Below are 19830 nucleotides of genomic sequence, written 5' to 3' on the forward strand. Positions count from 1 at the left end.
CAGTAATTCGCCTCCTGATGGTCTGCTTCGCCCTCTCTCTATTCCCTCAAGGCCTTGGTCCCATATTGCCCTGGACTTCGTCACGGGGCTTCCTCCCTCCAGCGGCAATACGGTGATCCTCACGGTTGTTGATCGGTTTTCTAAGGCAATTCACTACGTTCCACTCCCTAAGCTTCCATCGGCTAAAGAAACTGCACGGGCGGTTGTGGACCACGTTTTTAGAATTCACTGGCTCCCTTGTGATGTTGTTTCAGACAGTGGACCCCAGTTTGTCTCTAACTTATGGAGAGAATTCTGCAGACAGATTGGTGCTACTGCCAGTCTGTCTACAGGGTTTCACCCACAGAGCAATGGGCAGGCTGAGCGTGCTAATCAGGACCTCAGTCAGATGCTCCGTTGTTTGGCGGCTTGTAATCCCGCCTCCTGAACAATTGACATGGGCCGAGTACGCTCATAATTCTCTGCCGTCGTCCACTGGCCTGTCCCCATTTTTTTGTTGTCTGGGTTACCAGCCACCTCTGTTTCCCTCTTAGGAACCAGAGGTTGCCATCCCCTCGTTCCAGGCATTTATACAGCGCTGTCATCGCACTTGGAGGAGGGTGAGGTCAGCTCTGTGCCGGGCCAGGGAACACACTTGTCGTGTCACCTACCGTCGTCAGTCCAAAGCTCCCAGGTATGTCTGTGGGCAAAGAGTTTAGCTTTCCACACTTAATCTACCCCTCCAAGCACCCGCTCGTAAACTGGCTCCCCGTTTCATTGGATCTTATGTCATCACTAAGGTTATCAGTCCGGTGGCTGTATGGCTCAGGCTACCTCATTCTCTCAAACGTGTCCATCCCGTTTTCCATGTCTCGTGCATTAAACCTGCACTCCATCTGTTCTTTCTCCTTCCCCTCCCGCCCCCCTTGCCCTTGCTGCTAACCCCCCTGTCTTTAAGGTTAAGAGACTGCTGGACGTGCGACCCAAGGCACGAGGTTATCAGTATCTTGTCGATTGGGAGGTATACGGCCCAGAGGAGAGAAGCTGGGTCCCGGGAAGGGATGTGCTGGACCGCTCGCTGATCGACCGCCAGGGGGTGCCCGTTAGGGAGGGGGTACTGTCAGGAGTCCAGTTTTATGTGGTTACTGGGACAATCTTTCACAAGAATGTGCTCCAGAGCATTCACACTGGATCTCTCTGAAGCCCAGACACACGGCACGATTCTTGGCTTTACCAGATGAAAGACTGGCATCCTGAAACTATCGTGGCAATTTATTATTTCATGATGCCGATCTTTCGTCTGGGACAGCTGAAAATTGTGCAGTTTGTCTTGGACTTTTTCTCACACAAACACACACACACATACACACTCACACACACACACAGAGAGAGAGAAATTTAGAAATTGACAGTGCGTGGGTATCTAACTAAATATCTAGACTTGACATTAACGTTTTAGCTCACCAGCCACTGTAGCTAGTGGTTTTCCAAATTTACTAGCCACTCAGCATTATCACTCGCCACAATTTTGTTGTTGGGAACATTTTAAATGCATGCAAAAACTTATTTACAAAAATGTATTTAAAATTGATTTCCCGGTAATATTTGGACTATGTGAAGGGCACTTTTCCCTAACGGCATTAAATGCGCGCATAATCTTTCATATCAAATTCTTACATTTTATTAATGATTTCACTTAATGTAAGACAACAGAGGGCTGTTACCAATTAAATTAAATCAGTATCAACAAAACCAATGTTCCCACTGTAGCAGAAACAGAAGTGACTGTGGCATTCAGATGCATTGACACAGACAGTTCAATGGAGCTGAACTATAGCACAAATGTTTTTTGACTACAAAATTATAACAGCATAAATAATGTTGTCAGCCTGCTGTTTTAAAAAAATGATAAAAATTAACCATGGTTTTATTGTAGTAAAACTGTAGTAACCATGTTTTTTTGGCATATTGATTACCATTTGTATAACCACAGTCTTATTACAAATACCATGGTTAACAAGCTGCATGAGTCTCAACTGGTGTGATTTTGTTACTATTGACTATGCATTATCAATTGCTGTTTACACCGATGCAATAAAAAAAGAAATATTCTCGCCGAGATGTTGGCGCTTCCCTAATTAGATGTTTTAATCTGATTAGTTTTCTGGTCGGGTAAGTAAAATTCAATTACATTAAAATGTTCCATTAATTTAGATTACATAGTTTTAACATAAAACCACTTAATGCGACTCATATGCATCAGTCATATGTGAATGAAACAGGTAATTTTTATGTAATAGTTCACTGCGAAGTCCACACTACAGAGTGTTGAAGGAGCATTGAAGCAGTGCTGGAGTTAAGAAGATAATTATGTTAGGATTGACCATTAGTGATGAACAGCTGCTATTAACAAGAAGAATCACTGAAGAAAAGAGAAACTCAACAACTACAACTGACCTTAGCCACAGACAAAGATGAAATCATCTGAAATAAAAGACATTAAATCTCTCAAGATCTTTTTAAACAACTAATAAAACAGCTTTACCAGCTTCTCAGTATTAGCCAGGCTGACTTTATGTCTCTCAGACGTCTAGAGAAACTCTTTATGAGAATTAACATAGGTTTAGATGTATTGTTTGATTTTAAATCACCGTCAATGTGATAAGTGTTTGTTTTTGTTGGGCTTTTGACCATTGATGTTTTGGTGATATGTTACGCTTGTTGTTGTAACTGTGTTCATAAAAAAACACTTTTAGCTTGACCAATAATTTAATTCATGAAAGATGACAGCTGCTCTCTTAAGGTCAATGGCAGCGTTAAAGTAAATGTTCAAATCACACTGGTGTGATCATTGTATAAATTGATAAACAGGTCTTTTAGGTACCGGTGGTACTGAGTACTGACAACCTATATATATATATATATATATATATATATATATATATATATATATATATATATATATATATATATATATATATCCAAGATTAGTATGAGTTTGTTTCTGCTTTTAGATTTGGATAAATGTAGCATTGCATCACTGGATGCTTTGCAGTGAATGGGTTCCGTCAGAATGAGAGTCCAGACAACTCAATCAATCACCTTTATTTATATAACACTTTAAACAAAATACATTGCATCAAAGCACTGAACAACATTCATTTGGAAAACAGTGTGTTAATAATGCAAAATGACAGTTAAAGGCAGTTCATCATTGAATTCAGTGATGTCATCTCTGTTCAGTTAAATAGTGTCTGTGCATTTATTTGCAATCAAGTCAACGATATCGCTGTAGATGAAGTGACCCCAACTAAGCAAGCCAGAGGCGACAGCGGCAAGGAACCGAAACTCCATCGGTGACAGAATGGAGAAAAAAACCTTTGGAGAAACCAGGCTCAGTTGGGGGGCCAGTTCTCCTCTGACCAGACGAAACCAGTAGTTCAATTCCAGGCTGCAGCAAAGTCAGATTGTGCAGAAGAATCATCTGTTTCCTGTGGTCTTTTCCTGGTGGTCCTCTGAGACAAGGTCTTTACAGGGGATCTGTATCTGGGGCTCTAGTTTTCCTGGTCTCAGCTGTCTTTCAGGGATGTAGAGGTCCTTTCTAGGTGCTGATCCACCATCTGGTCTGGATACGTACTGGATCTGGGTGACTGCAGTGACCTCGGAATAAGAGAGAAACAGACTAATATTAGCGTAGATGCCATTCTTCTAATGATGTAGCAAGTACATAGGGTGTTATGGGAAGTGTTCCCGGTTCCGGTTTACCTAATTAATGCCTAAAAATCCTTTAACAGATTTGGATATTAGAAGCATATTAGTATGTTATGTGTAAGCTAGGTTAAAGAGATGGGTCTTTAATCTAGATTTAAACTGCACGAGTGTGTCTGCCTCCCGAACAATGTTAGGTAGGTTATTCCAGAGTTTAGGCGCCAAATAGGAAAAGGATCTGCCGCCCACAGTTGATTTTGATATTCTAGGTATTATCAAATTGCCTGAGTTTTGAGAACTCCTCTCTCTGATTCAGACCAGAACTCCTTTTCTCCAGAGAAAGTAATATTATAGATAGAGGACTCGTATTTTAACCAAAAGCAATGTCTTACTGATGGATGTGTTTAGTTGTGTGGATTACTTGTGGATTATTGTGATGTTTTTATCAGCTAATTGGACTCTCATTCTGATGGCACCCATTCACTACAGAGAATCCATTGCTGAGTATGTGATGCAATACTACATTACTCCAAATTATTTATAAGATTTATATCAATTATTTAGAGAGCGAAAGTTTGTGTGTGCAACATTTCCTCATTGCTGAGAAATAATAATGGTGCAATTAAGTAGGAAAGCTTATACAATTTATAAGAAGTCCATGGTATTAAGATTATTATTACTTAATGATAGCATCTGGTGCTTGTGTCAATGTGTATGCTGTAAACTTTCTGAAACTGTTCTGTTTTTTCAGAAAAGCAGCCAGCACAGAATCAATCTACATCCCAGTCTCCTTGTATAGTCCGACCTAAGCAATGATCCTGGGCCTGAGGTGACCCTCACCAAGCGCCAGATGAGCCTCTGGAGCTGGGAACTATCCCCGATAAGTGCTGCGAGCACAGGGACCTCAAAAGAGCAAAGAGCAAACAAAACGCTCAAACAGTGACGAGTTCAGGAGACACGCACACAGCCTACAGATGTCAGCCACAAGACAAGAGTCTTATATGTGATATTTCAACTACACACCAAGTAATTATGACTCAGATTGTATGTATTTGGCTTTTATTAATATTTGACAAAGTAAAAGAATGAGCACTCAAATATTATTACATTTATATAAATGCCAGATATCATCCTTTTTTTTAAAAGGGACAGTTCACCCAAAACTGATAGCCTAATTATCACCAGTCAAATCAAAAATGACTTTTGTTCATCTTCAGTGAAACCACAGATTTCTGTCCCTCAGTTTAAAGTCCAGTCAGCATAACACTGACACATTAAAACATTAATACAGACAAGACACATAATGCCTTTATATTTCTCTTTGAACAGTTTTAATCAATCTTCTCCCTATTTTGCACATACAGGTGCTGGTCATATAATTAAAATATCATCAAAAAGTTGATTTATTTCACTAATTCCATTCAATATGTGAAGCTTGTATATTATATTCATTCATTACACACAGACTGATATATTTAAAATGTTTATTTCTTTTAATTTTGATGATTATAACTGACAACTCAGGAAATCCCAAATTCAGTATCAGAAAATTAGAATTAAGACCAATACAAAGGAAGGATTTTTAGAAATCTTGGCCAACTAAAAAGGATAAAATTAAAAGTATGAGCATGTACAGCACTCAATACTTAGTTGTGGCTCCTTTTGCCTGAATTACTGCAGCAATGCAGCGCGGCCTGGAGTCGATCCGTCTGTGGCACAGCTCAGGTGTTATGAGAGCCCAGGTTGCTCTGATAATGGCCTTCAGCTCTACTGCATTCTTGGTCTGGCATATCGCATCTTCCTCTTCACAATAGAAAATCTATGGGGTTAAGGTCAGGCGAATTTGCTGGCAAATTAATACACCATATCACATACACACTCACACAGTGTATGGCTCTTATCTTTTAAGGTTTATTATGAGCAACAGTTAACACATTCAACACATGTGGAAGTCAGTAAACCTCTGCGACACACTCTCCACTCCAGTCGCCTCTTGCATTACGTCATAAACCCAAATGCCTTATGGGTAATGTAGTATATCCCAACACATCTCCCCCCAACAGAGAAACATTTTAAAGTGCAGAATGCAATCTTCATTTTAACAAAACTATCCCCACATAACTCATTAGTTAATATCAGTTAACTTATGAATAATAGCTAAAGAGAAAGTGCATTCAACAAACAATCAAATTACTGTGGCATGTATACTGTTGAACTTCAAACATTTTGCACCACATTAAGAAATCTGAAATGCATAAACATTAACAGGAATGCTGTTTCATAGACATCTAATTATGCATTGAATACACTTTTGCCATTATCAGAACTTTCTGACTTTTCGTCTCCCTCCACTCCCTCCACTAACGAACTGGCAGTTTTATTAATCTATCACTAGAGGTCATTTTAGAACCAGGAACAGAGTCAGGTGGAATTTGCTCTGCATTCATGACAGGCGCAGAATGCTCCTGTGTGTTTTGTGCAGGTGGTATGTGTGTAGAACTGTCCACATTATTCTTTCCAAAATCAGTTTCTGTGGGCCCTACCAATTGAAGGTGATTCCTGTTACGTCTTAAAACAGCTCCACCTTGTGTCTGAACAAGATGTTTTCCTCACCACAGTCCCTGATGTGCACCTTGCTTTCTCCCCATCCAACTTTAAGAGAACTTGATCTCCTGGGTTTAAGCAGGGAAGCGTACGAACAAAATGTCTTCTGTCAAAGAAGTGCTTGTAAGCTGCTTTAGCCTTTTTGTCCTTTTCCAATACCCGCTCAAAGCTGATATGGGGTGGACGCAAAGTCTTCTCAAGGACAGGCAACTGCCAACTGAGGGTCAGGTTGACGTAAGATATGTTTCGCTGTCTTGACAGCCCGCTCAACAGTACCATTTGACTGTGGGAAATGTGGGCTGCTAGTAACATGTTGGATGCCCCAGCTCTTACAAAAGTCTGCAAAGTCCATACTGTTGAACTGGGTACCATTATCTGAGTGTAACTCATGCGGAATCCCCCACCTAATGAACATCCCTTTCAACATAGTGATCACACTGCGGCTGCTGCTGCGTTTGACACAGTTGACCACGACATTCTTTTGCATAGACTTGAACACTTTGTTGGCATTAATGGAAGTGCATTAGCATGGTTTAAATCATACTTATATGACCGCCATCAGTTCGTAGCAGTGAATGAAGATGTATCATATCGATCACAAGTGCAGTATGGAGTACCCCAAGGCTCAGTACTAGGGCCTCTACTCTTCATGCTTTATATGTTACCCTTGGGAGATATCATCAGGAAACATGGTGTTAGCTTTCATTGTTATGCTGATGATACTCAGCTCTATATTTCTTCACAGCCTGGTGAAACACACCAATTTGAAAAACTAATATAAATATATAAAATATATAAAAAACTGGATGATGAGTAATTTCTTACTGCTAAATTCTGAAAAAACAGAGGTGTTAATTATAGGACCTAAAAACTCTGCTTGTAATGACCTAGAACACTGTCTAAGACTTGATGGCTGCTCTGTCAATTCCTATTCATCAGTTAGGAACCTAGGTGTGCTATTTGATCGCAATCTTTACTTAGAAAGCCACGTTTCTAGCATTTGTAAAACTGCATTTTTCCATCTCAAAAATATATCTAAATTACGGCCTATGCTCAAAGGCAGAAATGTTAATCCATGCATTTATGACCTCAAGGTTAGATTATTGTCATGCTTTATTGTGTGGTTGTTCTGCTCGGTTAGTAAACAAACTACAGCTCGTCCAAAATGCAGCAGCAAGAGTTCTTACTAGAACCAGGAAGTATGACCATATTAGGCCGGTCCTGTCAACACTGCACTGGCTCCCTATTTAACATCGTTGTAATAATATTTAAACTCCATATACATTGGGAAGAAGGAGGCGGGAACCGGCGCACAATCAAAACATAATTTTAATATTCAAAATAAACAAAACAGCGCGTCAGCCCCTCACGGCGACTGATAAAAGCCAAAACATAAAATATGTCCCATGCCTGGTCCTTTCTCGTCCTTCACGGTCATCGCTCCAGTTTTATATCCTTCCATCTCCTACGTGGGACTCAATACCGGCGGTAGGGCGCAGGTGCAGCTCATCTTCAATCACTACACCTGGCCTCACTCCTCGTTCCCACGCCTCTCGGCCCCGCCCCACTCGCCACATACCCCCATCGCCCCTCGCAGGCCGGGGGGCACTCCCGAGACTGCGCTCTACTACCCCCCCCCCTTCCCTCCGGGGGGGACCGCTCACGGGGACCTGCGGGAACCTGGGGGTAGGACAGACGAGGCGAGAGAAAAGGAGATGGAAGGAGGAGCGACAGGGACGAGAGAGGGGAGAGAAAAAAAAAATAAAAAATCCGGTTCCCAGACGCACTGCTGCTCGGCCCTCCACCGGCTGGGTGATCTCCTCCGCAGTGCCTGGCGGTGGCACTGGACGGCCCTCGGCGGACGGCGCGACACTCCTCCGCCGCCTGATGGACGGCGACGGCTCCTACGGTTTTGGGCAGCCGGCAGGAGTCCCCCGTTCCCTGCCCCTCCGGATTCCTTCGCGGAGGCAGCAGGCTCCGGCCCCCTGGCGAACGGCGCCGACTCCTCCGCTCCCTCACGGACGGCAGCCGCCCCTCCATATCGTGGGCGGCCGGCAGCGAGCTCGCCCGTCCCCGGAAACTCGCTCCAGCCCACCGCCTCGAGCGTCCCTGGCGGCACCTACCTCGCCAGCTCGAGGGCACCGCGGATTCACCACAGCGGCGAGGGATCTTCAGCAGCGCGTCCCTCCTTCTCCCGGGCTTCGGCACCACTGTAATAAAAACTCCCTAATCATCGGGAAGAAGGAGGCGGGAACCGGCGCACAATCAAAACATAATTTTAATATTCAAAATAAACAAAACAGCGCGTCAGCCCCTCACGGCGACTGACGCGCACAAATAAAAGCCAAAACATAAAATATGTCCCAGGCCTGGTCCTCTCTCATCCTTCACGGTCGTCGCTCCAGTTTTATATCCTTCCATCTCCTACGTGGGACTCAATACCGGCGGTGGGGCGCAGGTGCAGCTCATCTTCAATCACTACACCTGGCCTCACTCCTCGTTCCCACGCCTCTCCGCCCCGCCCCACTCGCCACAATCGTATAGATTTTAAAATATTGCTTACTACTTATAAAGCCCTGAATGGTTTAGCACCTCAGTATTTGAATGAGCTCCTTTTACATTATACTCCTCTACGTCCGCTATGTTCTCAAAACTCAGGCAATTTGATAATACCTAGAATATCAAAATCAACTGCGGGCGGCAGATCCTTTTCCTATTTGGCACCTAAACTCTGGAATAACCTACCTAACATTGTTCGGGAGGCAGACACACTCTTGCAGTTTAAATCTAGATTAAAGACCCAACTCTTTAACCTAGCTTACACATAACATACTAATATGCTTTCAATATCCAAATACGTTAAAGGAGTTTTAGGCTGCATTAATTAGGTAAACCGGAACCGGAAACACTTCCCATAACACCCTATTTACTTGCTACATCATTAGAAGAATGGCATCTACGCTAATATTAGTCTGTTTCTCTCTTATTCTGAGGTCACCGTAGCCACCAGATCCAGTCTGTATCCAGATCAGAGGGACACTGAAGTCGCCCAGATCCAGTACGTATACAAACCAGATTGTGGATCAGCTCCTAGAAAGGACCTCTACTGCCCTGAAAGACAGTGGAGACCAGGAAAACTAGAGCCCCAGATACAGATCCCCTGTAAAGACCTTGTCTCAGAGGACCACCAGGACAAGACAACAGGAAACAGATGATTCTTCTGCACAATCTGACTTTGCTGCAGCCTGGAATTAAACTACTGGTTTCATCTGGTCAGAGGAGAACTGGCCCCCCAACTGAGCCTGGTTTCTCCCAAGGTTTTTTTCTCCATTCTGTCACCGATGGAGTTTCGGTTCCTTGCCGCTGTCGCCTCTGGCTTGCTTAGTTGGGGTCACTTCATTTACAGCGATATCGTTGACTTGATTGCAAATAAATGCACAGACACTATTTAACTAAACAGAGATGACATCACTGAATTCAATGATGAACTGCCTTTAACTATCATTTTGCATTATTAACACACTGTTTTCCAAATGAATGTTGTTCAGTTGCTTTGACACAATGTATTTAGTTTAAAGCGCTATATAAATAAAGGTGACTTGCTAGTAAGGCTTAAATGTGCAAGTTCAATGTCTCTAGAATAGTAATCCATGACCACTAAATAGTTCTTTCCACCATATTCACACAGATCCCCTCCTATGGTGTGCCAAGGACATCGAGGAAGTGGAGTGTTAATGAGGGGCTCTGTCCTCTGAGTAGGTCTGTGCTCGTGACAGAAGGCACATTGAGATATTGTCGTCTGAAGATCTTTTCCGATGCCAGGCCACCAGACTGACATTTTGGCCCTTTCTCAGCATTTATTTAGTCCTAGGTGACCCTCATGAAATCGAACAAGAATCTCTTGCCGTTGTGCAGTAGGAATCACAATCCTGTCACCATGTAAAAGAAGACCCTCGGCCCTGGACAATGATGCCCGTTCTGCATGGTAAGCCTTAAGCTCCGACGGCACATGGTGTGGCCAGCCTTCATTGACAAAACGCATTACTTCCCTCATAGTAGGGTCCGTGGATGTGGCCTCACGAATGGCGTCCAGCTTTGTCTCTGATATTGGCTTAGTTTGAATCACAGCCTCCACATAAGCATGCACATCTCCTTCAGTATGTTCCAGTAAAGGGGTTGCGCGACAGCGCATTGGCCACAACTAGTGATTTGTCTTGGGCATGTACTGCTTTAACGTTGAAACGCATCAGGCGCATCAGCAGACGTTGACAGCGCAGAGGTGTTTTGTCCAGATCATAAGTGTTAATCAGGGGGACCAATGGCTTATGGTCCGTTTGCAACTCAGCAAGACCCAGCAAATAACACGCAAGCCGCTCACATGCGGGTGGGTGTAAGCGGGGCATTCTTTTTGATTTGAGAGTATTTTAACTCAGCACTTGACAGGGTTCTGGAGCAGAAAGCCACCGAAAGTAGTTGTCATCATGGATTTGCAGCAGAGTGGTGCCCAGTCCGAAACTGCTGGCATCTGCGGACACAATGGTACTGTAGGTTTTGTGATGTCATAGAAAGCTAAAACCGGAGCTGAAGACATTGTCTTTATGTTGTTAAAGGCCTGCTGTTGTTGTGTGTCCCACAGCCATGCAGAATCTTTCTTTAACAGTTCATTGAGTGGGTGCAGCACAGTCGACAAGTCTGGAAGAAACTTTCCAAGGTAAGTGAAAGTGACATTCAGCCAAGTATGGTGACCCATACCCAGAATTCATGCTCTGCATTTAACCCATCCGAAATGCACACACACACAGAGCAGTGAACACACACACACACACACACTGTGAGCACACACCCGGAGCAGTGGGCAGCCATTTACGCTGCGGGGCCCGGGGAGCAGTTGGGGGTTCGATGCCTTGCTCAAGGGCACCTAAGTCGTGGTATTGAAGGTGCACTACCCCACCCACAATTCCGTCCGGCCCGAGACTAGAACCCACAACCCTTCGATTGGGAGTCCGACTCTCTAACCATTAGGCCACGACTTCCACGACAGGTCTGTAATTGCTTTTACCTTGTCTGGATCAGGTTTTACTCCATCGCCACTAATGATGTGTCCAAAGAAAACGAGTTATTTCTTACTAAAATGACATTTGTCTTTGTTGAGCTTTAATCCAGACTCCTGGATTGTCTGTAAGACTGCCTCTAGATTCTTATCATGTGTCTCTTGGTCTCTGCCATACACCAGAACATCGTCCATGACTACTACACAGCCCTCATGTCCCTCCAGTAGCTTGGTCATTTCCCTCTGGAAGATTTCTGGAGCAGATGTAATTCCAAAGGGAAGTCTCTGTAAACAAAATCTGCCTCTTGGAGTGATAAATGTTGTGAGTATTGAACTACTGTAATCCAACGGGATTTGCCAAAATCCTGAGGAAGCATCCAGCATTGAGAAAACTTTAGCTCCTGTCAGTTTTACGGCAACATCCTCCAAAGTGGGCAGTATGATTTTTTTCCTCTTCACGGCTTTGTTGAGGCGCTTCAAGTCTACACATATTCTGACTTTCCCATTTTTCTTAACTACTGGGAGTCTGGGACCATTGGGGCACACCAATATAGGCTGAGTGACTTCTCATATTATCCTCATAGACTGCATCCTCTGTAGCTCTTCATCTACTTTTTGCATTAAGGGAAAGGGCACCCTCCTTGGTGTAGCTAAGCATTAGGGGTTGTACATCTGGCTTTAAAAAAAGTAAAATTTTTATTGGTTTACAGTTCAGACAGCCAATTTTTCCAAAGAGTACGGCATGAATGTGATCTTTTCTGGCTACTAATCTCATAGCACAGGCTGCACTTCTGCTGAGAAGGTTGTGTGTATAATGTCCATCCACTACATAAATCCAAAACTGATGACGAGTTGTGTTTCTTTTAGTCTCAGCTAAGAATTTTCCTATCGTTTCCACATTGCCACCAGGACTGTTAAGCTGTATTTCCATTTTGGTCCACAGGGGGCGCTGTTGGAGCCCTTGGTACGTATCCCTAGACATAATTGTGATATCAGCCCCCGTGTTTATTTCGAAAGATACCGTTTTACCACACACTGGAAGACTTACCAGCCAATCAGACTCTGAATCAATTTTCTCAATGCTTCAAAGAAAATATGCCTCACTGTCATCCTCTTCTTTATATTGCAAATGTACAGCTTTCACAGCCTAGCAGCAAAGTGTCCGAGTTTCCTGCAATAACGGCATTGTTTATTATAAGCGGGGCACCCGCGTGGCCTATGACATCTATTGCAACATGAACACATTTTCTCTTCTGTCTGCTTATCACTTTGCTGTCCTCTATTGTTTGTTCTCTTACCAGCATTATAGTGTTTAATTCCTCTGGGCCGCTGCTGTAATGCAGCCATTTCCGCAGACATCACCACAGTCGAGTTCTGCCTGGCGGGCCATGTGCACTGCTCTCTCCGGTGTCAATTCGCTTTCCATCTGAAGCCTTTGTGACACTCCCTATATCCAGTCTGTCTCAAATGTGTTTGTGGCGGAGTGACTGTGACGGGGCGGAACCAAAAATGAGGAAGATTAGTTCCGCCCGGACCATATATCGCAAACACCGCCACTTCCGGGAACGCCGGCGAACCCAAATCGGCGTGTTATTGGGAACAGGTGTCTTGTTGAGCGTGGCGATCACTGATTGGGCAATTCGGTGAAGAGGAGACACATAAATAGGGCATCAGAAACACAGGAAGTGGTTGGTGATTCCCAGTAGTTATTGTGGGTGCAACGGAGCGGAGGAGAGAGTTGGAGAGAGAGTGTATGGTGTACTGTGTACTGTGGAGCTTGGGCGAAGAGAGATACACACACAGGGCTGAGTATACAAATATCTTTATTGGAGCATTGTGTTCAGATGCATTGTGTGATGTGAAGTTAACACACATTGAAGATCTGCTAGGATTTCAGGAAGGAGATCGTGCTGCCAGTTGTGTCGGATGTCGGTTATCTGGAAGAGAAGTGGAAAGATCCAGTGTTAATGAAAGTGTGAGTACACTTTTGCAGTTATTTTGCAAGTGTGGAATATCCATATACAGTATTGTTCAAAATAATAGCAGTACAATGTGACTAACCAGAATAATCAAGGTTTTTCGTATATATTTTTTATTGCTACGTGGCAAACAAGTTACCAGTAGGTTCAGTAGATTCTCAGAAAGCAAATGAGACCCAGCATTCATGATATGCACGCTCTTAAGGCTGTGCAATTGGGCAATTAGTTGAATTAGTTGAAAGGGGTGTTCAAAAAAATAGCAGTGTGGCATTCAATCACTGAGGTCATCAATTTTGTGAAGAAACAGGTGTGAATCAGGTGGCCCCTATTTAAGGATGAAGCCAACACTTGTTGAACATGCATTTGAAAGCTGAGGAAAATGGGTCGTTCAAGACATTGTTCAGAAGAACAGCGTACTTTGATTAAAAAGTTGATTAGAGAGGGGAAAACCTATAAAGAGGTGCAAAAAATGATAGGCTGTTCAGCTAAAATGATCTCCAATGCCTTAAAATGGAGAGCAAAACCAGAGAGACGTGGAAGAAAACGGAAGACAACCATCAAAATGGATAGAAGAATAACCAGAATGGCAAAGGCTCAGCCAATTATCACCTCCAGGATGATCAAAGACAGTCTGGAGTTACCTGTAAGTACTGTGACAGTTAGAAGACGTCTGTGTGAAGCTAATCTATTTTCAAGAATCCCCCGCAAAGTCCCTCTGTTAAAAAAAAGCCATGTGCAGAAGAGGTTACAATTTGCCAAAGAACACCTCAACTGGCCTAAAGAGAAATGGAGGAACATTTTGTGGACTGATGAGAGTAAAATTGTTCTTTTTGGGTCCAAGGGCCACAGGCAGTTTGTGAGACGACCCCCAAACTCTGAATTCAAGCCACAGTACACAGTGAAGACAGTGAAGCATGGAGGTGCAAGCATCATGATATGGGCATGTTTCTCCTACTATGGTGTTGGGCCTATTTATCACATACCAGGGATCATGGATCAGTTTGCATATGTTAAAATACTTGAAGAGGTCATGTTGCCCTATGCTGAAGAGGACATGCCCTTGAAATGGTTGTTTCAACAAGACAATGACCCAAAACACACTAGTAAACGGGCAAAGTCTTGGTTCCAAACCAACAAAATTAATGTTATGGAGTGGCCAGCCCAATCTCCAGACCTTAAACCAATTGAGAACTTGTGGGGTGATATCAAAAATGCTGTTTCTGAAGCAAAACCAAGAAATGTGAATGAATTGTGGAATGTTGTTAAAGAATCATGGAGTGGAATAACAGCTGAGAGGTGCCACAAGTTGGTTGACTCCATGCCACACAGATGTCAAGCAGTTTTAAAAAACTGTGGTCATACAACTAAATATTAGTTTAGTGATTCACAGGATTGCTAAATCCCAGAAAAAAAAAATGTTTGTACAAAATAGTTTTGAGTTTGTACAGTCAAAGGTAGACACTGCTATTTTTTTGAACACACCCCTTTCAACTAATTGCCCAATTGCACTGCCTTAAGAGCGTGCATATCATGAATGCTGGGTCTTGTTTGTTTTCTGACAATCTACTGAACCTACTGGTAACTTTTTTGCCACGTAGCAATAAAAAATATACTAAAAACCTTGATTATTCTGGTTAGTTACATTGTACTGCTATTATTTTGAACAATACTGTACCTCTTGTGAGTTGGGACAAGTGTGAGCAGCCCCACCGTAATAGGATTGGTGGGTGAGCCGGAACCAGCGAAAAAGGAGTCTGGTGCCTTGTCATGGCTGTGACGTTTCCTCTGGCCATCTGCTGCATCGGTGCCCCCAACGTCCAGGAACTAATCCCCGGTCCTATGTGGTTTTGACAATTCACTGTGAGTGTGTGGAGTGCAGTGGGTGAGTCCTTTTCTTTGCTGTGTGTACACTTGAAGTCTGCAGTGTCGTGCTGTATCATGTTGTCAGTAATCGCCCTCTAAGCTGGGAGAGAAAACCCTGTGGAGAAGAACATGCACCGGTGTTGTGAGACGACCGTCTTTTATATACATGCCCGCTCGTGGCTTTGGACCCCTACTCCGCCGAGTGGTGACGTGTCAACAATAGCAAGTAAGGAACAGTGTTCATATTGTGGGGGACGACGACCGAGAGAAGTGTTGGCTGCTATATGAACATCCAGCTGTGTAGCCCTTGTGTATAAATACCTGTTTGTGGAGTGCTTTAAGAGGTTCGCCCCTGTCTAGATCTCTGGTCCGTTGTCTGGAAGAGAGGAGAGGGAAGCGTTCGAGTCATTCCTGAGGTACATACCCGGTGGCACAAACCTACCTGAAGTCACCCAGTGTGGTGGCACCAGCTGAGGCCGTGGAAGGCCCAACGTGCAGCAACTTCAATCTGTACTTCTATCCACTCTTGGTCAATTTCGAGAGGTGGTGTGTCTTTCTCCATATATTCACTGAAGCTAAGTAAATTTGAGAAGGAACTATGTCTGTCTGTTACCAGTCCTACAGGTCTGAGCTTGAGGCTCTGAGTCGTCGTGGGAGTGTTTCCACTGTTGGAGGTGACCATGTTGAGTGTTGGTCTGGGAAGTCTGCCCCGGCGAAGAAGACCACAGTTGTCGTGACCTATACACCTTCTCTAGACTCCCGAGCTGAAAAGGGCTAAAGCCTGACGTCCACCTCTTCGAGGGTCTGTGAGTTGTATCCATTCAGTATTGTCATTGTATACCCACCTGCATGCCCAGAGCAAAGCTCCAGTTGCCCCTGTATGCCCATCTGTACGCCTAAAGCTAAGAGCCAGCGTATTGCCCTTTTATACTTACCTGTATGCCCAAAGTCAAACTCCAGTTGCCCTTTGTATACTCTTCTGTACGCCCACAGCTAAGAGCCAGCATATTGTCCTTGTATACTTACTTGTATGCCCAGAGTCAAGCTCTAGTTGCCCTTGTATACTCACCTGTACGTCCCAAGTAAAGACCCAGTTGTCCTTCTGCATACTTACCTGTACGCCCCGAGTGAAATACCAGTGCATCGCCCTTGCATACTCACCTGCAAACTCCATCCGTAGGGTTTACCTGGACGAAAATCGAAGTTAAGGATTGTGTATCTTTCTTGCATACTTACCTATACACGAAGGTCAAGACCCCAATATATTCACCTGCATACTTACCTGTGGACCTTTTAGGCGTTTCCAACTGCGGACCCAGAATCTCGTGGCGTACGGCGTCAGGTACGCACCCCACCCAATTCATCAGAATTACTTACCTTCTTTACTCTGCGTGCAGGGACTGGAAAGGCCCCACCGACGGTTCTCCTGCAGGAGAAACACAAAGGCATTACTGAGAAATACCCTGTTGAGTCACGTGAAGGAAAGGACACATTACCTACAGGCTTACCTGAGAGTCCCCGTGACAGAGTCAGAAGCGACTCGGACCTATACTCTCTGGCCCCGAGAGTGGATTTTAGATTCCCTTTTCCCTTCCCTTCACACCTTTTAAATAATTCAAATAAAGTTTGTTTTAATTATACTCCCTCTCTCTCTTGTGTCTGGTCATTGGGGTGTTCTTGGGACCTCCTCGAGGTGGAAACTAGGGAGGGGCGAGACTCACGACATCTGTGGTCCGCTCCGACCTGTGACATGTTCGTCTTTCTGTGCTCCAAACTTGCAATGGTCCACCAGCTCATATAATCCTCTCACAAAAGCTTCCACTGATTCACCCGTCTTTTGCATACGGTGATGAAAGCAAGCACATTCATGTATAACATTCCTTTTCCACTTTTCCACTACCTTCTTCTAGTCGCTGGAATGGGAAGCCTCTATGAACCGAAACGAGGTGAATATTGTCTCCGCCTCCGTCCGCATAGCGTAAAGCAGTGAGTTAACTTGCACATCACCTTCCTCTTTGTCCGACTTAGTAGCGATCTGAAATCTTGCGAAGCAATGGATACACAGAGGCCATGCGGAGGGCTTGCTGAAGTCAAACGACTCCGGAGCTTGAAACATTGACATCGTCGTTTATTTAGTGAAGCGGGTACGACGCACTTCTGACACCATGTCACATACACACTCACACAGTGTATGGCTCTTTTCTCTTAAGGTTTATTATGAGCAACAGTTAACACATCCGACACATGTGGAAGTCAGTAAACATCTGCGACACACTCTCCACTCCAGTCGCCTCTTGCATTACGTCATACACCCAAATGCCTTATGGGTAATGTAGTACATCCCAACACAGTCCTTAAACCAGGTACTTGAAGCTTTGGCACTGTGTGCAGGTGCCCAGTCTTGTTGGAAAATGAAATGTGCATCTCCATAAAGTTGGTCAGCAGCAGGAAGCATGAAGTGCTCTAAAACTTCCTGGTATATGGCTGTGTTGACCTTGGACCTCAGAAAACACAGTGGACCAACACCAGCAGATGACATGGCTCCAGAACCATCACAGACTGTGGAAACTTTACACTGGACCTCAAGCAACGTGGATTGTGTGCCTCTCCTCTCTTCCTCCAGACTCTGGGACCCTGATTTCCAAAGGAAATGCAAAATGTACTTTCATCAGAGAGCATAACTTTGGACCACACAGCTCCAGTCCTTTTTGAAGCGAGACGCTTCTGACACTGTCTGTTGTTCAAGAGTGGCTTGACACAAGGAATGTGAAGCTGAAACCCATGTCTTCCATACGTCTGTGCGTAGTGGTTCTTGAAGCACTGACTCCAGCTGCAGTCCACTCTTTGTGAATCTCCCCCACATTTTTGAATGGGTTTTGTTTCACAATCCTCTCCAAGGTGCGGTTATCCCTATTGCTTGTACACTTGTTTTCTACCACATCTTTTCCTTTCCAGACGTTCATGCATCTCCTTTAAAGTTATTTTAAGTTTCTTGGCAGCCAACAACATGTTTTCATCTGGTGTCCTGTTCTTTGGAATGTGTTTGCTGCACCCTTCTGACACGTGTTTACGATGCCATTATTGCAAATACCTATGTACTTGTGTAATTTCTCAATTTCCAAAAAGAGTACCATGTCTTGTAAAAGAGTGTGCATATTCAGGCAATCAGGTATTGTTAGATTTGTATTTTTCTGTTATTTTTTATTTCCTACACAGTTTGTGTTGGTTTCAATAATTCAATAGAAAAAGATCTGATTTGAATCTATGTAGCACATGATTATGCTGAAGGAACTCCTCACACTTGCGTTCTACATCTCATATCAAAAAACCTTTCTGGACTGGAACCAATTTATTATAAATGCACTTTAGAGGTAAAGCTTAAACTATAATTTAAGCACCATAACAATGAATTTTGCTTATTAATAAGTACTACATTTAAACATTTTTATTCTATTAATTTTACTTGTCATATATGCCTATATTCTAATGTCCCATTCTTTGAATGTGATATACTCAATCTACCATTTACAAACACAAAACTGAAGGTTTGAACAGTGACAGTGACGTGACATTCAGCCAAATATGGTGACCCATACTCAGAATTCGTGCTCTGCATTTAACCCATCCAAAGTGCACACACACAGAGCAGTGAACACACACACACACTGTGAACACACACCCGGAGCAGTTGGGGGTTCGATGCCTTGCTCAAGGGAACCTCAGTCATGGTTTTGAAGGTGGAGAGAGGACTGTACATGCACTCCCCCCACCCACAATTCCTGCCGGTCCAAGACTCGAACTCACAACCCTTCGATTGCGAGTCCGCCTCTCTAACCATTAGGCCACGACTTCCCCCATGGAATGGTGTGTATATTTATATATATAGAGTACAGACCAAAAGTTTGGACACACCTTCTCATTCAAAGAGTTTTCTTTATTTTCATGACTATGAAAATTGTACACTGAGGGCATCAAAACTATGAATTAACACATGTGGAATTATATATGGAATTATATACATAACAAAAAAGTGTGAAACAACTGAAAATATGTCATATTCTAGGTTCTTCAAAGTAGCCACCTTTTGCTTTGATTACTGCTTTGCACACTCTTGGCATTCTCTTGATGAGCTTCAAGAGGTAGTCACCTGAAATGGTCTTCCAACAGTCTTGAAGGAGTTCCCCGAGAGATGCTTAGCACTTGTTGGCCCTTTTGCCTTCTGTCTGCGGTCCAGCTCACCCCTAAACCATCTCGATTTGGTTCAGGTCCGGTGACTGTGGAGGACAGGTCATCTGGCACAGCACCCCATCACTCTCCTTCTTGCTCAAATAGCTCTTGATGCCTTAAGTGTGACTCTACAGTTTTCATAGTCATGAAAATAAAGAAAACTCTTTGAATGAGAAGGTGTCTCCAAACTTTTGGTCTGTACTGTATATATAGTTCTAAATGTTGCATAAAGTGAGCTATTAAGGGTGTCACATTCTTAGCCAAAATTTTATCATATCGTTCCATCAGTGCCATAAACAAATCTTTACATACTAAAATAATAATAATAACACGCACTGACGAATCAGTTATTAGCACAACAACATTCCATTTGAATAAATGTCAATTTTCAATTCATAGTAACTTACTGGATTTACATTT

The sequence above is a fragment of the Carassius auratus genome, chromosome 20 (genome assembly GCF_003368295.1).
Source record: "Carassius auratus strain Wakin chromosome 20, ASM336829v1, whole genome shotgun sequence".
In the NCBI taxonomy this organism is placed as follows: Eukaryota; Metazoa; Chordata; class Actinopteri; order Cypriniformes; family Cyprinidae; genus Carassius; species Carassius auratus.